This window comes from Equus asinus, chromosome 1 (genome assembly GCF_041296235.1).
Source record: "Equus asinus isolate D_3611 breed Donkey chromosome 1, EquAss-T2T_v2, whole genome shotgun sequence".
Lineage (NCBI taxonomy): Eukaryota > Metazoa > Chordata > Mammalia > Perissodactyla > Equidae > Equus > Equus asinus.
The window spans coordinates 194,213,570-194,232,811 of NC_091790.1; positions in this window are offsets into that span (position 1 = coordinate 194,213,570).

Sequence of the window (19,242 nt, forward strand, 5' to 3'; positions counted from 1 at the left end):
GTTTTCCAATGTCGTTGTACCAATTATACTCCTACCAGGAACGTATGAGTGTTCCCATCGCTCCATGTATTTGTCAATGCTTGGTATCATCAGTCTTGTTAATTATAGCCATTCTGTTATGGTATCTCGTTTTTATTTCAAGTTGCATTCCTCTGATCACTGAGGAAGTTGAGTACTTTTTCGTATCATGACTGGCCGTTTGGATCTCCTCTTTTGTAAAGTGCCTGATCAAATCTCTCCCCATTTGATTCCTTTGTGCTGTCTTGGTAAAGGAGGAATAGAATTTAGAACATAGCTCTCTACTTCTCTATTCATTAAACCGCTTTGCATTCTCAAGTCACAAAATTGGAATTTTCTTTAATGTTTTATGAACCTCTTTTCTTTTCTTATTCTTCTTTAAAAATAAGAAAGAGAAGGAGATTCTAGCCTGTATATCACAGTATGGCTTTTTTAGTGAGTTTGCAAAACAACAAACACACTCACTCACACACAGTTACAAATGTATATGAGACACTGAAAAGAAATATACAACAGCTATTAAAGCCAGTAGCAAATATTTTTAAAAACAGTAGTCATAAATACCAGCAGACTATTAGGATATTATTTATGGATTAATAATCTCTGCATGAGGCTATTTCATTCAGAGGCTCTGTGATGAGTGTATTAGGACAGGCCTGGGTATGGAATGTTGAGATCGAAATATGATTTTCTTTAGCTGATATAACTTCCAAAATAAATCATTCATACAGTCGGTGACTCATACCATCCATTCCAGCATGCTCTGCTACTTGTTAGGAGATTTTTATTTAATTTAAAGCATTTTCATTATTGTGGATTTTTATTGTGCACTCTTCAGTTCTGAGTCTTGGGCAATTGTTATAATAAGGTTACTAGTCAGACTGCAGATAAAGAACAGCAATTCAATAATTAAAAGGCAACCAAGAGTGCAATCTGTCAAGGAGCAAAAAAAAATCAGATCTGAAACTGCATGAAGATGGGCTGAAAGCCAAAACTATTAATGCAAAATATGATTATTTCCAGTGGTGAACCAGTCCATGCTGTGGCTCCCGTGTTACAGGGGGCTTCTGTAAGATCGTCAGACCTACAGCGTTAGGCAGGACAATCCTGATTTGCATCTTCGCCCGGTTTTTAGACTATCTCCTCTCAGAATTCCCTTTTTAATACTTTCAGGGTTTTGTTAGACCAGGTTCTATTCCTTCCTTTTTCTATTTATTTCTTCCCTTATCTGCTACACTGCTACCTTCCACACGGCTTTCCAGGCTCAGAAAAAGTAAGGTTTTTGAGGGCAGGGAACTGGTCTTTTTCTTTTTTGCATATCTTTCTAAATATCTTTTGGAATTGTCTGTTCATTTCTCCTTCCATCACCCTAGTCCATGCCACAATTTCCCATTTTGCCTCCTGTGGACTCGTGGTCTCTCTACATCCATCCTTGCCCCACCCACCCCACTGCCATCTTACAAAGTCTCCACACAGCAGCCGGAGTGGGCTTGTTACACAGATCTGATCTTGTCTTCCTGTACTTCAAATGCATTGCCAGGGGCTGGCCGGGTGGTGCAGTGGTTAAGTTTGCGTGCTCTGCTTCAGCGGCCAGAGGTTTGCCGGTTCAGATTCCGGGCATGGACCTATGTACCACTTATCAAGGCATGCTGTGGCAGACGTCCCACATATAAAATAGAGGAAGATGGGCACAGATGTTAGCTCAGGGCCAGTCTTCCTCAGAAAGAAAAAGAGGAGGATTGAGGATTGGCAGCAGATGTTAGCTCAGAGCTAATCTTCCTCAAGAAAAAAAAAAAAAGCAAAACTGGATTGCCATTACCCCAGACTTCTCAGTGTGGCCTGAAAGGCCCTGCCTGGTCTGGCTCTGGCCTGCCTCACCAGCCTCTTCTAGAACCTCTCTCCCTCTGTTCTCTGCATTCTACCTTTCAGATCCTAAAACACATCACGCTCCTTTCCACCTCAGGGCCCTTGCACACACTGTTTTCTCTGAGTGTAGAAGACCTTCTACCAACCTCTAACCCCTTCTGCGTGGCTAACGGCCACCAGTCCTTCAGGTCTCAACCCAAACATCACTTCTTCAGACCAGCCCTCCAAGTAATCCAGCCGAGGTCAGTCATGTTACTGTTGGTTCACAGCAATCTTCATTTATCCTTCCTAGTACTTACCACCATTGTGAAATTTTAATTGTATAATTCATTTATCCCTTTGATTTTATCAAGTGCTTACTACGTGCCTGTATTAGATTGCTAGGGTTGTCATAACAACATACCACAGAGTGGGCGGCTTGAACAGCAGAAATTTATCTTCTCACAGTTCTGGAGGCTGGAAGTCAGAAATGAAGGTGCTGGCAAGTTTGGTTTCTCCGGAGGCCTCTCTCCTTGGCTTGCAGATGGCCGCCTTCTTACTGTGTCCTCACATGGTCTTTCCTCTGTGTGGTACATGTCTCCATGTCCTATTCTTACAAGGACCAGTCATATTAGATTACGGCTCCATCCTTATGGCCTCATTTACCTTTCTCTCTTTAGAGACCTGTTATGGACTGAACGTTTGTGTCCCTTCAAAATTCATATGTTGAAATCTAATTCCCACCGTGATGGTATTTGGAGGTGGGGCCGTGGGAGGTGATTAGGTCATGACAGTGGAGCCCTCATAAATGGGATTAGTGCCCTTATAAGGAGAGACCAGACAGCTAGCTAGTTCTCTTTTCTGCCGCATGAGGATACAATGAGAAGTCGGCAGCCTGTCTGAGAAGGGTGAAGGAAGCCAGGATGATTGCAATGCAGTGAGCTGGGGGGAGAGAAACATGAGGCGAAGTTGGAGGGCAAGATTCCACAGGACCTGGTGGCCCTGAAAAGGATTTAGATTATTCTAAGGACATGAGGAAGATTTTTAAAGATTCTAACCAGCATAGCTATGACACAACTGCTGCCATGTGGAGGATGGACTGTATGGAGGCAAATGCTAAAGCAGGGCTTTCAATTAGGCCATTTCCAATGATTCCCCTGAGAGGAGTTACGCTGGCTTGGATTACCATGGGGCAAGGGAGACAGGCGAGAAACTGCTGAGAGAGGACAATCTGCAGTTCCGTTTTGAACGTTCTTGTCTGAGGTGTTTCTGAGACATTCAAGCAGATGTGTCAAGCAGTTAGTCACACAAGCTGGGAGATAAGAGGCGAGCTGTGGGCTGGAGACGCAGTAGAGTCTCCTCTGACCTCAGGGTCAGGTCGTAAAGTCAGCATGTAAGGCCAAAGCATAAACGGTTAGGAATTATCTTTGAAAAACTCTAATAGCTCTTGTCCCTGAGCTTTTGGAAGCTCAAATGCCAGGTTCACTTTTCTCTTTAGATTGTGGCCACTGCTCCCATTTCCCCTCTCCCCCAACAATATCTTCTCTGGGTTAACGGAAACCAAAGTCTGGATTGTGGAAATGGGAGAAGGAAGAGTTTTTCTTTGCCATGTGCGTAGAGTTGAAATCACTCTTCACATAATAGAGCTTTAGTGTATAAACCTGGGAGTCATCAGCACACAGACATTTTTTACAATTATGGGAGTGAATAGGCTCACATAGGGTGAGAATGGAGGAAAATGGGGCCCGTGTTAGTTACCCGGGGCAGCCATCGCCAGTACCACAAACCCGGTGGCTTAAAACAACAGGAAGTTATTCCTTCACAGCTCTGGAGGCTAGGAGTCAGAAATCAAGGTGTCACAGGGCCACGCTCCCTCTGGAGCCTGCAGCGCGGAGTCCTCTTTCCTCTTCTAGCCTCTGGGGTTTGCTGGCGATCCTCGGTGTCGCTTGGCTTGCAGATACATCACTCCAGTCTCTGCCTCTGTCATCACAAGACGTCCTCGCCTGGTGAGTGTATGTCTTCATGTGGCACTCTGTTTCCCGTGTGTCTTTCTCTCCTCTTCTTATAAGGAGGGGCCATATTAGATTAAAGGCCATTCCTATTCCAGTCTGATACATCTTAACGAATTATATCTGCAAAAACCCTGTTTCCAAATAAGCTCACATTCTGAGGTTCTGCGAGTTAGGACTTCAACACATCTTTCTTTTCTTTTCTTTTCTTTTTTCTTTTTCACTGCCTGGGTGCCTTTACTGGTAAAATAGCGAGAATATATATATACATATTTTACAAAATTATTCACTCTTTTTTATTCTCCTTCTGTCATCTAACATTATATCATGAGATTCTCCTGTGTTCTTCACATTTTCTTTTTTTTGTTGTTAGTTTTCAGATGTACATCATAATATATTTCGAATTCTGTGTAGATTACATCATGTTCACCACCCAAAAACTAATTAAAGTCCATCCTCTCACGTGTGAGCCTAATCACCCCTTTTTCCCTCCCCTGACTTTCCCCCATGGTAACCACCAATCCAGTCTCGTTGCTATGTGTTTGTTTGTCGTTGTTTTTGTCTTCTACTTATGAGTGAGATCATATGGTATTTGACTTTCTCCCTCTGACTAATTTCACTCAGCATAGTACCCTCAAGGTCCATCCGTGTTGTCACAAATGGACGGGTTTCATCATTTCTTATGGCTGAGTAGTATTCCATCGTGTATAAATACCAAATCTTTATCCATTCGTCCCTTGATGGGCACCTAGGTTGCTTCCAAGTCTTGGCTATTGTCAATAATGCTGCAGTGAACATAGGGGTGCAGGTATCTTTATGCCTTTGTGTTTTCAAGTTCTTTGGATAAATACCCAGCAGTGGAATAGCTGGATCATGTGGTAGATCTATCCTTAATTTTCTAACGATACTCCATACTGTTTTCCATAGTGGCTGCACCAGTTTGCACTCCCACCAGCAGTGAACAAGGGTTCCCTTCTCTCCACATCCTCTCCAACATTTGCTGTTTCCTGTCTTGTTAATTACAGCCATTCTGACCGGAGTGAGGTGACATCTCATTGTAATTTTGATTTGCATTTCCCTGATAGTTAATGATGTTGAGCATCTTTTCATGTGCCTGTTGGCCATCTGTATATCTTCTTTGGAGAAATCTCTGTTCAGATCTTTTGCCCATTTTTTAATTGGGTTATTGTTTTTTTTGTTGAGCTGTATGAGTTCTTTGTATATTTTGGATATTAACCCCTTATCTGATATGTGGTTTGCAAATATCTTCTCCCAATTGTTAGGTTGTCTTTTCGTTTTGTTGATGGTTTTCAACACATCTTTCGAGGGACACAACTTAACCCATAGCCCAGGCCCTGGGCCAAACCCTGAGGAACAGCCGCATTAGAGGTCAGGGGGGCTGGACAAATGTGAACAGTTAGTACAGGACGCCTGTCTTTTCCATTCAGTCTGTGCTCCCCGTTAGAATGTCTCTCTTTCTCTACAGAATACGAGTTCCATGAAGACAGGGGCTCCTCTCCTGTTCACCACTGTCCGGCAACAACTGTGAGGTAACTCATGTGGCACTAAGTTACTTTCACTGTAACTTTCTAAACCACAGTCCTCATTTCTCATAGGAAAAATTAAAATTTCCAGAGAAATTTCACCATCAATCTCTTCACTTCCCTAATTGGTCTTCCCCTTTCTGACCACGTCTGTATTTATTCAGGTTTCATTCACATTCCTGAGGCTGGACAGGCCTTAGTGTGATAGACACGGCCACCACATTCGCATCAGAAACACATGCTGCCCCCCCTTCACCTTCTGTGCCCCAGTCATTTTACAGACATCTGCAACCAACTTCAGTTATTTTCGAAAGGTGTCTTTCCAGATCTCATTCCTTTGTGTAATTGTTGTGACCTTCTCCACAACCTTGGAGTGCAAAAATGGTCACATCTCTTTTGTTTTTCTAATGAATTGCTCAAGTATCTAAGTGACTACTTAGCTGAGAGCAGGTGCCTCTCTGGGAGTTTTCACTCCCTTCCCCCCATGTTGAAGGATTCCGGAGGTTTATACATTCTTAAGAGGAGTCAACATGGTCTCCATACTCAGGAGGGGAGAAAATTAGTCTTCTCTGCTATTGAGTCTCACGACCACAAGGTGTCATTGTTGAAGACTTGCTCCGTGCAGTCTGACAGTTGAAGCTGATTTGCTCTGGGAAGATGCCTCCTAGAAGGCTCACATTCCATCACGGCTGCTGTGGCTCTTTAAGGAGAACAATCCCACATGCTCAGTGCTTTATAGTCTATAAAAGCATCCTCAGCCTCTTCTAGCTGGTCTCTCTGCTTTCATTCTTGTTCTAATGTGCTATCCTAAAAGCGGAAAGGAAGCAAAGATTCCCAAAGAAGATTCCAGGAGGAAAGAAATGGTAGCATCATTGGTGGAAAAAAGCACATTAAAGATGCTGTTTTATACATCAAATGCTTGTATTAAATCATGTCAAAGAGTCAGAGAGAGAAATCTTGAGTCATAATTTATGGTGTATATCTCTGTCTAATTGGGCTCCAAAACCCTGGGAGAAGAAAGAAGACTCACTGGAGAGTGCAGAGGACGCCATCAATTTTCCTGCTTGCAAGTGTTTGGAATATAGAGAAAAGAGCTCTGGAATTGGAGAGGAAGACCTGGATTCAAGTCCCTGCCCTACTGTTTATCAGCTGCGTGAACTTGAGAAGTCACTTGATTCCTCTGACCTTGACGCCCAAATCTCGGGACAAGGTCACTCCTCTCCATCGTATGATACTCTTGTGAGAACCCAATGAATTCATCTGAAAACTGTAAAGCACCATATAAATATGAAATCTTTCCAGAGACTTTTAAAAAATGTTAATAGACTATATATTTTTTGACTGGTTTTAGGTTTACAGAAAAATTGAGCAGCAAGTACAAATTGTTCCCATGTACTCCCTCCCCCTTCTGCAGTTTCCTCTATTATTAACTTCTTGAGTCAGTTTGTTACAATTGATGAGCCCATATTGATGCACTACTGTTAACTAAATTCCGTAGTTTACATTAGGGTTCATTCTTTGTGTTGTACATTTTATGGGTTTTGACAAATATATAGTGACATATATCCACTGTTATAGTATCATGCAAAATGGTTTCATGGCCCTAAAAATCCCCTGTGCTCCACCTGTTCATCTCTTCCTCCCTCTCCCCTAACCCTGACAACAACTGGTCTTTTTTACTGTCCCCATAGCTTTGCCTTTTCCAGACGTCATATGGTTGGAATCATACCGTATGTAGCCTTTTCAAATTGGCTTGTTTCCTTTAGTAATACGCATATAAATTCCTCCATGTCTTGTCATTGATAGCTTGATATCTCATTTCATTGCAGAATAATATTGCATTATAAATGTATTCCCAAAAGACATTTGTAAAAAGACTTTATTTTTTTAGAGCAATTTTAGGTTCACACCAAGATTGAGAGGAAGGGACAGAGATTTCCATACCCCTGCACACGTATAGCCTCCCCCATTATCAACATCACTCACCAGAGTGGTACATTTGTTACGCTTGATGAACCTATATGGACACACCATGTTCACCCAAAGTCCATAGTTTACCTTAGGGTTCGCTCTTGATGTTGTACATTCTATGGGTTTGGACAAATGTATAACGACATATTTCCATCATTATACTATTACACAGGGTATTATCACTTCCCTAGACTTTTGACTTAAAAACAAAAAAAGAACCCCAAAGATTACACTGTATTAGAGTTAAATGAAAATAAATATCAAGAGCATCATTAAAGAGAAAAAGAAAGTGCAAAGGGCAGCTTGATAGGGGAGTGGCTGGGCAGAGAAGCTGCATTCCCACTCTCACTGCCTTCATGCAGACAGTGTGTGGTGGATGATGGAGCGATTATGGGCTGGCTGTAAATATAAGAACCACCATATTTTCCCTCTGTTCCCTCCTGGAAACATAGCTCAGCTGCCGACAACCTGGTCCCCTAAGTGCAGGGCCTGAGCAGTCATCCTGGTGCAGGATGCCTGGATTTGGTACTGATGGCAGATTGAGAAAAGTATGCTAAAGTCCTGTATCTCTCAAACCACGTCACTCCCAGCTGTATGCCTGACACATAAGAGCATGCAGTAAATGCTTGAATGAATGGCTGAAGAAACAGGATAGGCCCCAGACTTGGGGACTCAGGGAAGGTGCAAGGAGGAGGCAGAAAGATCTGGTCATTAATGATCTTGTGATAAGGCCCTGGAGATACTATTGCGAAGACCAAGACCTCCTTTACAAACTGCTGAGCACTGCAGAGGGACTGTTTGCAATAGATTCAAGCTGAGACATCCCTGACATCCTTGACAATGACGGAAATAGCGGCCTGGTGCCAGCCAATAGACCCAGAGGAAAATTCACTTGTACGTTTATCCTCAGTTCTCCTTCCACAGCCGAATCTTCGGCGCCACCTAGTGGTGCACTATTCAGGCTCTCTGCGCCTCCAATGCAACCAACCAGGGCTTCATGCCCTGGTTTAAAGCTGGAAGGATTAACGCCTTCCTCTTAAGGTTCAAGATAAGAGACTATGTGGAAATAATGAATAAATTCAGAGCTTTAGAATTAACGTCAGAGAATTTTCAGTCACAGAACTTAATCCCAGCAATTACATACACAATTAGTAGCAGGATTTTGTATTTGTGCTTATCGTTTCGCAGTTTGAGACATTGAGCAATTTTGGACAAGGAGGCTGAGATCGAAAGTTAAAGCTGTGCAAAGGAAATGCAGAGCTGAGAAGGAGAAGACAATCTGATCCAGCCCCTGACTCCAGCCCGGGGAAGTGTCTTTGCCATTTCACAATTAAAGCAAGCAAGGCTCCATTAAGTGCCCAGGGTCAAATGTCCCACAAAAGAGGCAAGCGCCCTGATGGCTTGGCGAGTTTTTTTCCTTTCATTGTGCTTCTTCAAAGGGCCTCCTTTCTTTTGATATTTGCCTTGTTTTGCTGCCATTGCATTGATATTCTCCTACCAATGGGGCAGGCATCTTTATTCTGTTCTCTACTCACAAACTGTCCCTCAGGCAGGAACTAGAATTCCTGAGAATTTTCATAATGTGGATGGCAGTTTATTATATTTGTTATATACATTAAATGTCTTATATATAATGTCAACTCATATTCCCTTTATCTGTTATAAAATTTTAGGTCTGTCTCTGTAGGTAATATTTTTAATCAAATTAAGACAGTTTACAAAAGAACAATGGATTGTTCTTTTTTTCTGTGAGGAAGCTTGGCGCTGAGCTAACATCTGTTGCTAATCTTTCTCTTTTTGCTTGAGGAAGATTGGGCCTGAGGTAACATCTGTGGCAATTTTCCTCTATTTTGTATGTGGGACACTGCCACAGCATGGCTTGATGAGCGGTATGTAGGTCCGTACCCAGGATTCAAACCCACGAACTCTGGGCCACAGAAGTGGAGCGCGCAAACTTAACTTCTGCACCACTGGGCTGGCCCCTAAAATGGATTTTTTAAATCTGCATTTTCTTTAAGAGCATGTGGTTTGGAGGCAAAAGGAGAACTTCATGTATTTGGCATTAGACACTGACTAGGTGATTTCACATCCAATAACTCATTTAATCTTCATGACTAGCCCTATAAGTAAGTTAGAGAATTATCTTTCTATTGGTGAAGAAACAGAGACTCAGAGATTTTAAATAACCATTCCAATGACATAACAACTAGACAGAAGAGCTGGAAATGGAATCTGCGTTTCCTATCTCTATGTCTAGTAGTATTTGTACCACACCAGTTGACTCTACTAGACTCGAAGTCAAGAAGTCTTAAGTTTTATTCCCAACCTAAATAATACATAAAACGCTGCATACTATATCACTCTTTTGGAAATTCATTATGCTCACTTGTATACCAAAGGTTCTATTAAAACTAATATAAAGACAAATGTTCAGCCGTGACTCCCAAGAGAGGAGGATGAGTGGGAGTAGGTTAATGATGAGTAGGTGGACTAACCTCAGTGAAGACCTTGAAGTTGGAAAGATTTTGGTACATTTTGATAGAGAAAAATAATTATAGGTAAATTTTACAAGGTTAGTATAAATAAATGAAACCATAGAAAACTCCTAAGAAATAAATACGGCGAGTTTCTGATCATTAGATGGAGGACTCTCCGAAAGTATGACTAAGATTTAACTACATAAAATTCAAAAGTTTTTTTAATGTAAAACATATCATAAACTAAGTACAAAGGCAAATAAACCAGGAAAATATCTGCAACAAATAAGTCAAAGGATTACCATCGTTAATCTATAAAGACTGTGTATCAAATTGATGAGAAAAGCATTAAAATATCAATAGAATCTAGTTACTATAATGTCATCCTTCTAAAATGATTTGGTACTTTGGTCATTTAGATAAAGTTACAGAATTTTAAAAACAAAAATAAACATAAAAACAAATTGAGAAAATATAATAAAAATACAAGTAAAAGACATGAGCAAATATTTTATAGAAGAGGAAATAAAAATGCCTAATAGAGAAAAAAAGCATTTTTACTCATAATCAAAGAAATACAATTTTAAAAAAATGAAATACCATTTTCCCAGCAATTAAATAAATAGAAATTGGGAAAAAATTACTTAATGAGGTGAGGGTGCTATACTATACAGATAATTCGAATATAAACTGGTTATAGGCTTTTAATAAAACAGTTTGGGAATATGCATTTGGAACTTCAAATATATTTCCTCTGATTCCAGTTTTAAAGATTAGCCCTATGGATGTAGTCATAAAAGACTTCAAAGATCTTTATTTTAGTTAAAATCTTAAAGTCCAATCTTCCAGCAATGAAGGGATAAACAGTGATGCAGCCAAAGGTGGAAACATCATCCATTAAGAAGGATTTTAAAGAAATATTATGATCTACGATCAACTTGGAACCACATGGCCACTGAGGGTAGGAAACTTTTACTGCCACACTCCCCCAAAGATGTCGTGTTGGCTGCCATCACAGTGAAGGAAGGGCGCTATGCACTTCAGCTTCTACCAAAGGAAGGTACACATTTTTGAGGTAGCAAATGTGTGTGTGCTACAATGACCCATTTACGGGTGTGCAAAGCTGTCAGGTTTGAGTGGGCTCAGAGCGTGGGAAGGTTCCTCTGCTGACCTGGTATAATTGATTTTGTCCTTCAGCCCTTCCTTAAGTCCTAGCAGATCTAATCATGCTCCTGCTGTCTAGGGGCAGATCAGGATGTTGAATGGAGCAAGACCCTGTGAAAGATTCACAGATTTGGTTTTATTTTCCCTGCGTGTCATGCCTTGACAAAGCCACCATCTGGGGACTTGCTGGAGGCCTTATAAACAGTCATGGTATCTTGCACCACATTGCTTCTAACCAAGAAACCCACGTTAGATAATGAGCTACAGCCCATGAGAATCACTGGTCTTATCATGTACCCAACACCCAGAAGCAGCTGGCCTTATAGAACAGTGGAATGGTCTGTTAAAATTCACTGATGCCTCCAGCTGGTTAAATAAACACTTTGAATATGGCATGCTGCCTGCAAGGCTGAAATATTCTTTGAACCAGCATGATAATAATGCTATTCCTCCTTTAGCCAGAATACATGAGTCAGAGAATCAAATAGTAGAATTGAGGATGGCACATCTTGAAAATACCCTGTGACCTCCTTCTAAAATGTTTGCTTCATGTCCTCATTGTATAGAAAATTTAATACCCAATATAGAAGTGCTGGTACCAAGAGAATAATATTCTTATTGAATTTGAAGCTTAGACTACTGGCTGGGTATTAGATTTCATGAGGTCACTGGGTAAACAAGAAAAACTCGGTGTTATGCTTTTAGCCAGTGTATCTGACACATCTTATGCATCAGTTCATGTCTAGTGACCCCATCTTTCTCTTGGTCCAGCTGCCACTGTGGCAGCCAGCTTTGTATGTGCTCTGACTGGCTTTGGAGAAGCTGAGCTAGGCTGCACCCAGCTCGAGTGTGTGCCCCAAGCTCTGCTATCCCCACTTCCTTGTTGACACTGCTTGAGACCCTGCTCAGCACCCATACTTGTGCTCCTGGAACTGTGGGGCTGTTCACACCCTGTGGGACAAACCCTCGGCCAGTGGAAGGCAAGGGCTGGTGGATAAACCCTTCCCTCTACTTTTCCTTCACAGGACGGTTCTGAGACTTAGTTCATGTGGATTTCTGGAGGACAGTCCCATTGGATGAAGCTATCAGTCACACTTGTCTGTGGCCAACTCATTAACACATCCTCATTTGGGCTGTCCTGCCTTTGCTGCCCCATTCCTCTCATTCCTCCTCCTCCTCCTCCTCCCTGGTATTGCATATCTTAATAAAGTGACAACACATTAGCCCTCAGCCTCAGCCTCTGCTTTCTGGGAAACCATGCTAAGATAGCCAGCAAGGTGCAAAGCACATGGATGAGCATACACAGCTGTGCACACACACACATGTGTGCACACACATACGCAGAGTCTCATACAAATACTATTGAAGGCATAAAGGAAGATTTATTGAGAAAAACAGCAGCAGCAGCAGAAGAGGATAGAAAGAGAAAGAGGAAGAAGAGAAGGAAGAGAAGAGTGCATAGGATACGATCCTGCAAACTCTCATTATTCCATGTTGAGGTGTGCTTGGATTGGGTGCAGCTGGGCATACCATGGAAAGTCATCCAGGAGCAGGATCCTGTCCCTTCTTCTGCTTTTTATATTTCTAGGGAAGTTGAGAGAGGAACAGGAACACATGGTCTACTACATGATGAAGAGTGAATCTTTTCCAGGGAAATAACTAGGATTTGAAGATCAGCTAGGGGAGTCTGCAAACTAAGCCGAAGATTTTGCATTCTTTGTTGAGCTGGCTCAGACCTACTGACTCAGCTTGTAGCCAAGCATGCATAAATTGGGGAGGGAAGAGAGTCATCAGGGGCCTTAAGCAAAAGATCTATCTCTCCTGGTCAGGGCTATTTGTCCCACTTTTCAAGGGGAAACAAAGTTTTTGCTGTACAAGGAGGACAGGGAGTTATATGCATGAGTCCCAGTGGAGCTCCCTGAGTGCTTTTTTTATTTCCATGTCCAAGGGCAAAGGTTAATGAAAGACTATTGCATTTCTATCCAGGGAGGACCTGAACTCAATCCCCCAGGAATGATGATTGGATCTCCCCAATCCAAAATTCTAACCAGCTGAGGTCTGGCCTAAGGCGAGGAAATGTGGAATGGGCGGTGGAGGAGCAAGTCATAATCATAGCTGCGGGCCAGCAACGAGTGGAGGAACAAGGACTGGTACTCCACTCATGTTTCCTTTCTGTAGTGTCACATATAATCATACATTTTCATTTAATTTCCTTTGCTTTCCTCTTCCTTTGTTACTTTCAAGATTTTGCTTTTAGTGTTCTGCAATTTCAGTCTGATATATCTGCCAATACATATATATTCTTTTGGTGAGGAAGATTGGCTCTGAACTAACATCTGTGCCAATCTTCCTCTATTTTGTATGTGAGACGTCACCACATCATGGCCTGATGAGCAATTTGTAGGTCTGCACCCTGGATCTGAACCTGGGAATCTTGGGCCACTGAAGCAGAGTACATGAACTTAACCACTACGCCACCAGGCTAGCCCCTCTGCCAATACTTTTTGAATGCTGCTTCTTCCCATTCTTGATTCTTTCCTTCTGGAGATCCTACTAGATGGTTTTTGGATCTTCTCATTCCCTCCTCCATGCCTATTAACTCTCTTTTATATTTTACCTCTCTGATGAATGAAATGAAAGAAGAACTGAATGAATGAGGAGATATTCCATGTTCATGGACAGGAAGACTCAATATGGTCAAGATGTCAGTTCTTCCCAACTTAAACTATAGATTCAATGCAATCCCAGTCAAAATCTCACCAAGTTAGTTTATGGATATTGACAAACTGATTCTGAAGTTTATATGGAGAGGCAAATGACCCAAAATAGCCAACACAATGTTGAAGAAGAGGAACAAAGTTGGAGGACTAATGCTACCCAATTTCAAGACTTACTATAAAGCTAAAGTAATCAAGCCTGTAGTGTGTTATAAAAATCAAGTAAAAAAAATCAAAACTTGTAATCAAGCATGGTATTGGTAAAGGAATAGATAAATAGATCAATGGAACAAAACAGAGCCCAGAAATAGACCCCCATAAATATAGTGAACTGATCTTTGACAAAGGAGCAAAGGCAATACAATGGAGCAAACATAGTCTCTTCAATAAATGGTGCTGGAATGATGGACACACACATACAAAAAAACGAATCTAGACACAAATTCTTCACAAAAATTAACTCAAAATGGATCATGGACCTAAATGTAAAACACAAAACTATAAAATTCCTGAAAGATAAGAAAGGAGAAAACCTAGATGACCTTGGTTCTGGTGATGCTTTTTAGATACAACACCAGACATGATCCATGAAAGAAAAAGCTGATAAACTGATCTTCATTAAAATGAAAAACTTCCACTTTGTGAAACACAATATCAAGAGAGTTAGAAGTCAAGCCACAGACTTGGAGAAAATATTTGCAAAATACACATCTGGTAAGGGACTGCCATCCAAAATATACAAAGAACTCTTAAAACTCGACAATAAGAAAACAAACAACCTGAATAAAAAAATGGGCCAAAAATCATGACAGACACCTCACCAAAAAAAGATATGCAGTTGGCAAATAAGCATATGCAAAGCTGCCCCATATCACATGTCATCAGGGAAATGCAAATTAAAACAACCATTAAATATCACTACATACCTATTAGAATGACCAAAATCTGGAACACTGGACAACGCCAAATGCTGGTAAGGATGCGGAGCAACAGGAACTCTCATTCACTGCTGGTGGGAATGCAAAATTATATGTCCACTTTGGGAGACAGTTTGGCAGTTGCTTACAAAACTAAACATACTCTTACCATATGATCTAGCAATCACACTTCTTGGTATTAACCCAAAGGAGTTGAAAACTTATGTCCACACAAAAACCCGCACACAGATGTTTATAGCAGCTTTATTCATAATTGCCAAAATTTGGAAGCAACCAAGATGTCCTTTAATAGGTGAATGGATAAATAAACCGTGATACATCCAGACAACAGAATATTATTCAGCACTGAAAAGAAATGAGCTATCAAGCTATGAAAAGACATGGAGGAATCTTAAGTGCATATTACAAAGCAAAAGAAGGCTAATCTGAAAAGGCTACATACTGTATGATACCAATTATATGACATTCTGGAAAAGGTAAAACTATGGAGACAATAAAAAGATCAGTGGTTGCTAGGCTGTATGTGGATGTGGATGTGGGGAGAGATTAATAGGCAGAGAACTGAGGATTTTTAGGGCAGTGAAATTACTCTGTATGATATTATAATGATCGATATACGTCATCATACTTTTGTCTAAACCCATAGAATGTACAAGACCGAGAGTGAAGCCTAAGGTAAACTATGGATTTTGAGTGATTATGATGTGTCGATGTAGTAAAAAAGTACCCTGGTAAAAAAAAAAAAGTACCATTCTGGTGAGTGATGGGTGAGTGATGTTGATAATGAGGGAGGTGATGCAAGTGTAGGGGCAGGGGGATATATGGGAAATCTCTGTACCTTCCTCTGAATTTTGTTATAAACCCGAAACTGCTCTAAAAAAAATAAAGTCTTAAAAAAGAACCTACTTAAAATTCATTATACTTAGAATTTCCTCTTGTGCCAGAATACTTAGAAATTAGGTTACTCTAGGAGACTGGCTTTTGCAAAACACTATTGGAGACCTTACCTGATGCAATCAGTGTAGATCCGAGCTTTGTCCTTTTTCACTCCTATATCATATAGAGAGCTGGAAAGTGCCAGCCAGGGCCCAGATGTCTTCAGGAGGAGCAGGTGGCAAAGGATGACAAGGAGAAACATTAACAAGGGAAGTCACATTCAGGAAAAGGCAGCGCCCATATAGATCATGGATGAGAATGGGCATTACAGAGGGCTTTTATAAACTCTCATGTTATAATATGGAAGACATTCTCTCTCCTAGAAACTGACTAGTTTCTTGAAAGGCCTCATTTACATGTTTCCAATCTGGTAGTAAGAGTAGATGCAGTGCATATTAAAGGTCACAATAAGGAAGAGATTTTAAGCATAAATACCACAAGAACACTCTTTCATTTTTTTAAGGGGAAGCAAAACAGTCTAAAGAAGTATCTGCATGCATAAAAAACGTAAATAAACCAAAATGAATGTTAAAAAATGTGTACATAACCTTCCATGATAGAAGTTTTGACTGGGAGCACTTATTCCCACAAGCATATTTCATCTGAGATGCTACATATAAGGCTATTCATGGTGATATGAGTGTTGTGTCAGTTTTTCTGAACATTTAACTCTGTTTTATTGTCAGTGAATCTATAGAAAATAAACATGGCACAGGTCCAGAGGCCAGGGGAATGATTGGAGATGATTTTAGGAACAACAGAAGGTTAAGCCCCCCATTGATGTCAACTACCCCTTTTTTGCCATCTGTTTTCCTCTTAAAATCTCGACATGATCTTTTAAACACATTGTCCTTACTGTGTTTCCTACCCACCAATAGCTTGCAGTTTGTGGTTTATCAAGTCAGTGCTCTTGGCTTTAAGGAACAGAAAACCCTGACTCTAACTGGCTTGAACAACAAGGGAATTTATTATTTCACATTATAGGATGTCCAGAGGTTGAACACGCTCCAGGCCTAGTACAACCATTTGCCTCAATGATGTCATCAGGACCAGGTTTTCCCATCTTTTCCCTGTCACACTCTGTGAGTTGGCTTTGCTCTGGGCTGACTCGCTTCATGGCTGAACAACAGTTGTAGTAGTTTCAGGTAGTATGTACACACACAACCCTGTCTAAGGGAAAAAGTGAGACTATCACTTTTGTTTTTTTAAACAGCATTATTGAGACATAATTCCTAACCATACAATTCTCCCAAGTAAAGTTTATAATTCAACAGTTTTTAGTATATTCATAGAGTTGTGCAACCATCACCACAACCACTTTTAGAATGTTTCGTCCCCCCAAAAGAAATCTCACACCCACTAGCAGTCATTTTCTATTTCTCCTCAACACCCCCCAACTCCAGCCCTAGGCAACCTCTAATCCACTTTCCATCTCTGTATAGGCCAATTCTGGATGTTTCATATAAATGGAATCATACAATATGTGGTCTTTTGTGACTGGCATATCTCACCTAGCATAATGTTTCTAAGGCTCATCACCATCTCTTTCTTGAATGCCCCCTTTGAAGGAGAATGAAAACGTTCCTGAAATCTCTCAGCAGACTCCTCCTTAAGACTCTTTGGTCTAAATCGAGCTACATGACTGCTTCCTAATCTAAGCCCTGCACTGGAGGAGGAATTACTGCGAGTACCTTAAACTGATGTGCACCAACTCCTCTCAACAGGGATGACGGGGTTAGCTGGTCACCTGCAAAGTTGTCACTGGCAGGCAGGGACTGTGAAGGTGAGGGGTGGATACCTGAACAAAATTGCATTCCTTTTAGAAAAGAAGAATGGGGGAAATGGATGTTGGCTTAAAGAAAGAAAGTGTGCACTACACTTAGATAGCGCAACGTAATAGTTACAAGTGGAGCCAAGAATCAATGGTGAAAGTGACTACACTTACCTTGGCTTATTTATTTTATCAGTCTTCCTTTCTTGCTGACTTTTTATTCTGCATCTGTAGGTTTCAGACTCTAGGACACCACTAAGGTTCTAGGATTCTAGGTTCACCACGGCCACTGCCACCAGCCACTCCACATACTACCCTTGCAATGGATTCTACCGTGAGGCTTAGGCAAGCTCACCAACTGTTGGAGCTTCAGGGAAGGGGGAGAAGTAACTGAAAAGTGAGAGCCACACAGTGCCTTCTGTCCAGGTAATTGACTGACAAAATCTGGCATGCTACCTTTGCTATTCCAGCTTTATGTGGTTGATGTACGCAACTGAGACGGAGGTTACAAGTATGAGAATACTATATATATGTATATGCATGTATATGTATATCCTGTCAGTGAACAAAAAATTAAAATGTTGGGCCACCTAAACCTCTATTCTGTCTCCCTTGGTTTAGTGTCATGTTCTCTCACACTCTTCCACAGTAGGGTCAATCTGACTGGGGATTTAAGGACTCCTTTTTGAGTGATCATGGCGTTCCTGTCTTACTTGGTTTCCTCTTACCATACTTCTGGTCAGAGGTAGTTTCCCTTCAACATTCTTAATAACAGATTCTGAGCCAAGAGAATGTCACTTCAGGATTGGTTCTGGACTAATGGGAAGCTACTGGGTTTTGGGATGGTCTGTCAGTCAACATACTGGGAAAATACTACAGATATTAAGACATAAGTCAGACTCTTCCAATACTGGGGGCTACTGGATGTCAGTCAGTCAGCACATTCCTCTAATGCCCTCAGGGGAGCATGACTTCATTGTATAGGCAGTTGGGCTCACCCTTTCATTATGTACCTTATTTCAATACATAGCAACTAGCATGCGTGGCAGTGTGTTAAATGCGTTTTGGGCTGAAATGACCAAGATTTTGAACTCCTTCCTAGATCAGTCATTGGATGAGGCCCACCTCCAGAAGGGCATGACACCAGTTAAGCTAGCTCACTGCATCAGAGGCTGACCCTGAAGGGTCTCACAGATGAAGGCAGCCTGCCTGCAGCTCCACACCTGCAACAACAGGCGGCGCATCTCCATGTCCACCACTCAACCCTGGTAATGATGCCTGAAGAGAGCTTTGGAGAGGTTCCCATGTCTCAGTCATCCGTATCCTTTTGCACTTACAAGCTACATGTTGGAGATGTGGCTCTCACTATAGTCCCCCATGTGGTTGGGGTGGGGTGGAACGTTAAGTTCTGTAAAGTAGGGACAATCGTTAACTTGTTTATTTATAACTGTATCCCTCTAGAAAGAATTCGAAGGGGCAATCATTAGCTTAACCAAAGTGGGGCAGTTACTATAGGAAAAATATTAATAGTATGAATTCTATAACTTCAACAATAAATGGGATGCTACAGTAATGCATTAAAATGTCAGTAAATACGTGTGTCATGCAACGGGTACAGTTAACTCCTCAGAGATGAGTTTACAACTCTCTCTCGTTTTGACGCAGATGTTTCACATTTGCAGGTGACATACCTGAGCCATATGACCTATTGTTTCTATTTATACAAACACACAGTTTAAGGAAGGGACACAAAGGTCCCGCTCAGAGACTGGCTGTACCCCACACTACTGCTACACTCTTCTCTTTTGCATATGTAATGCTGAGGCTTTAATTTTGAGGAGATGTCTTGTTT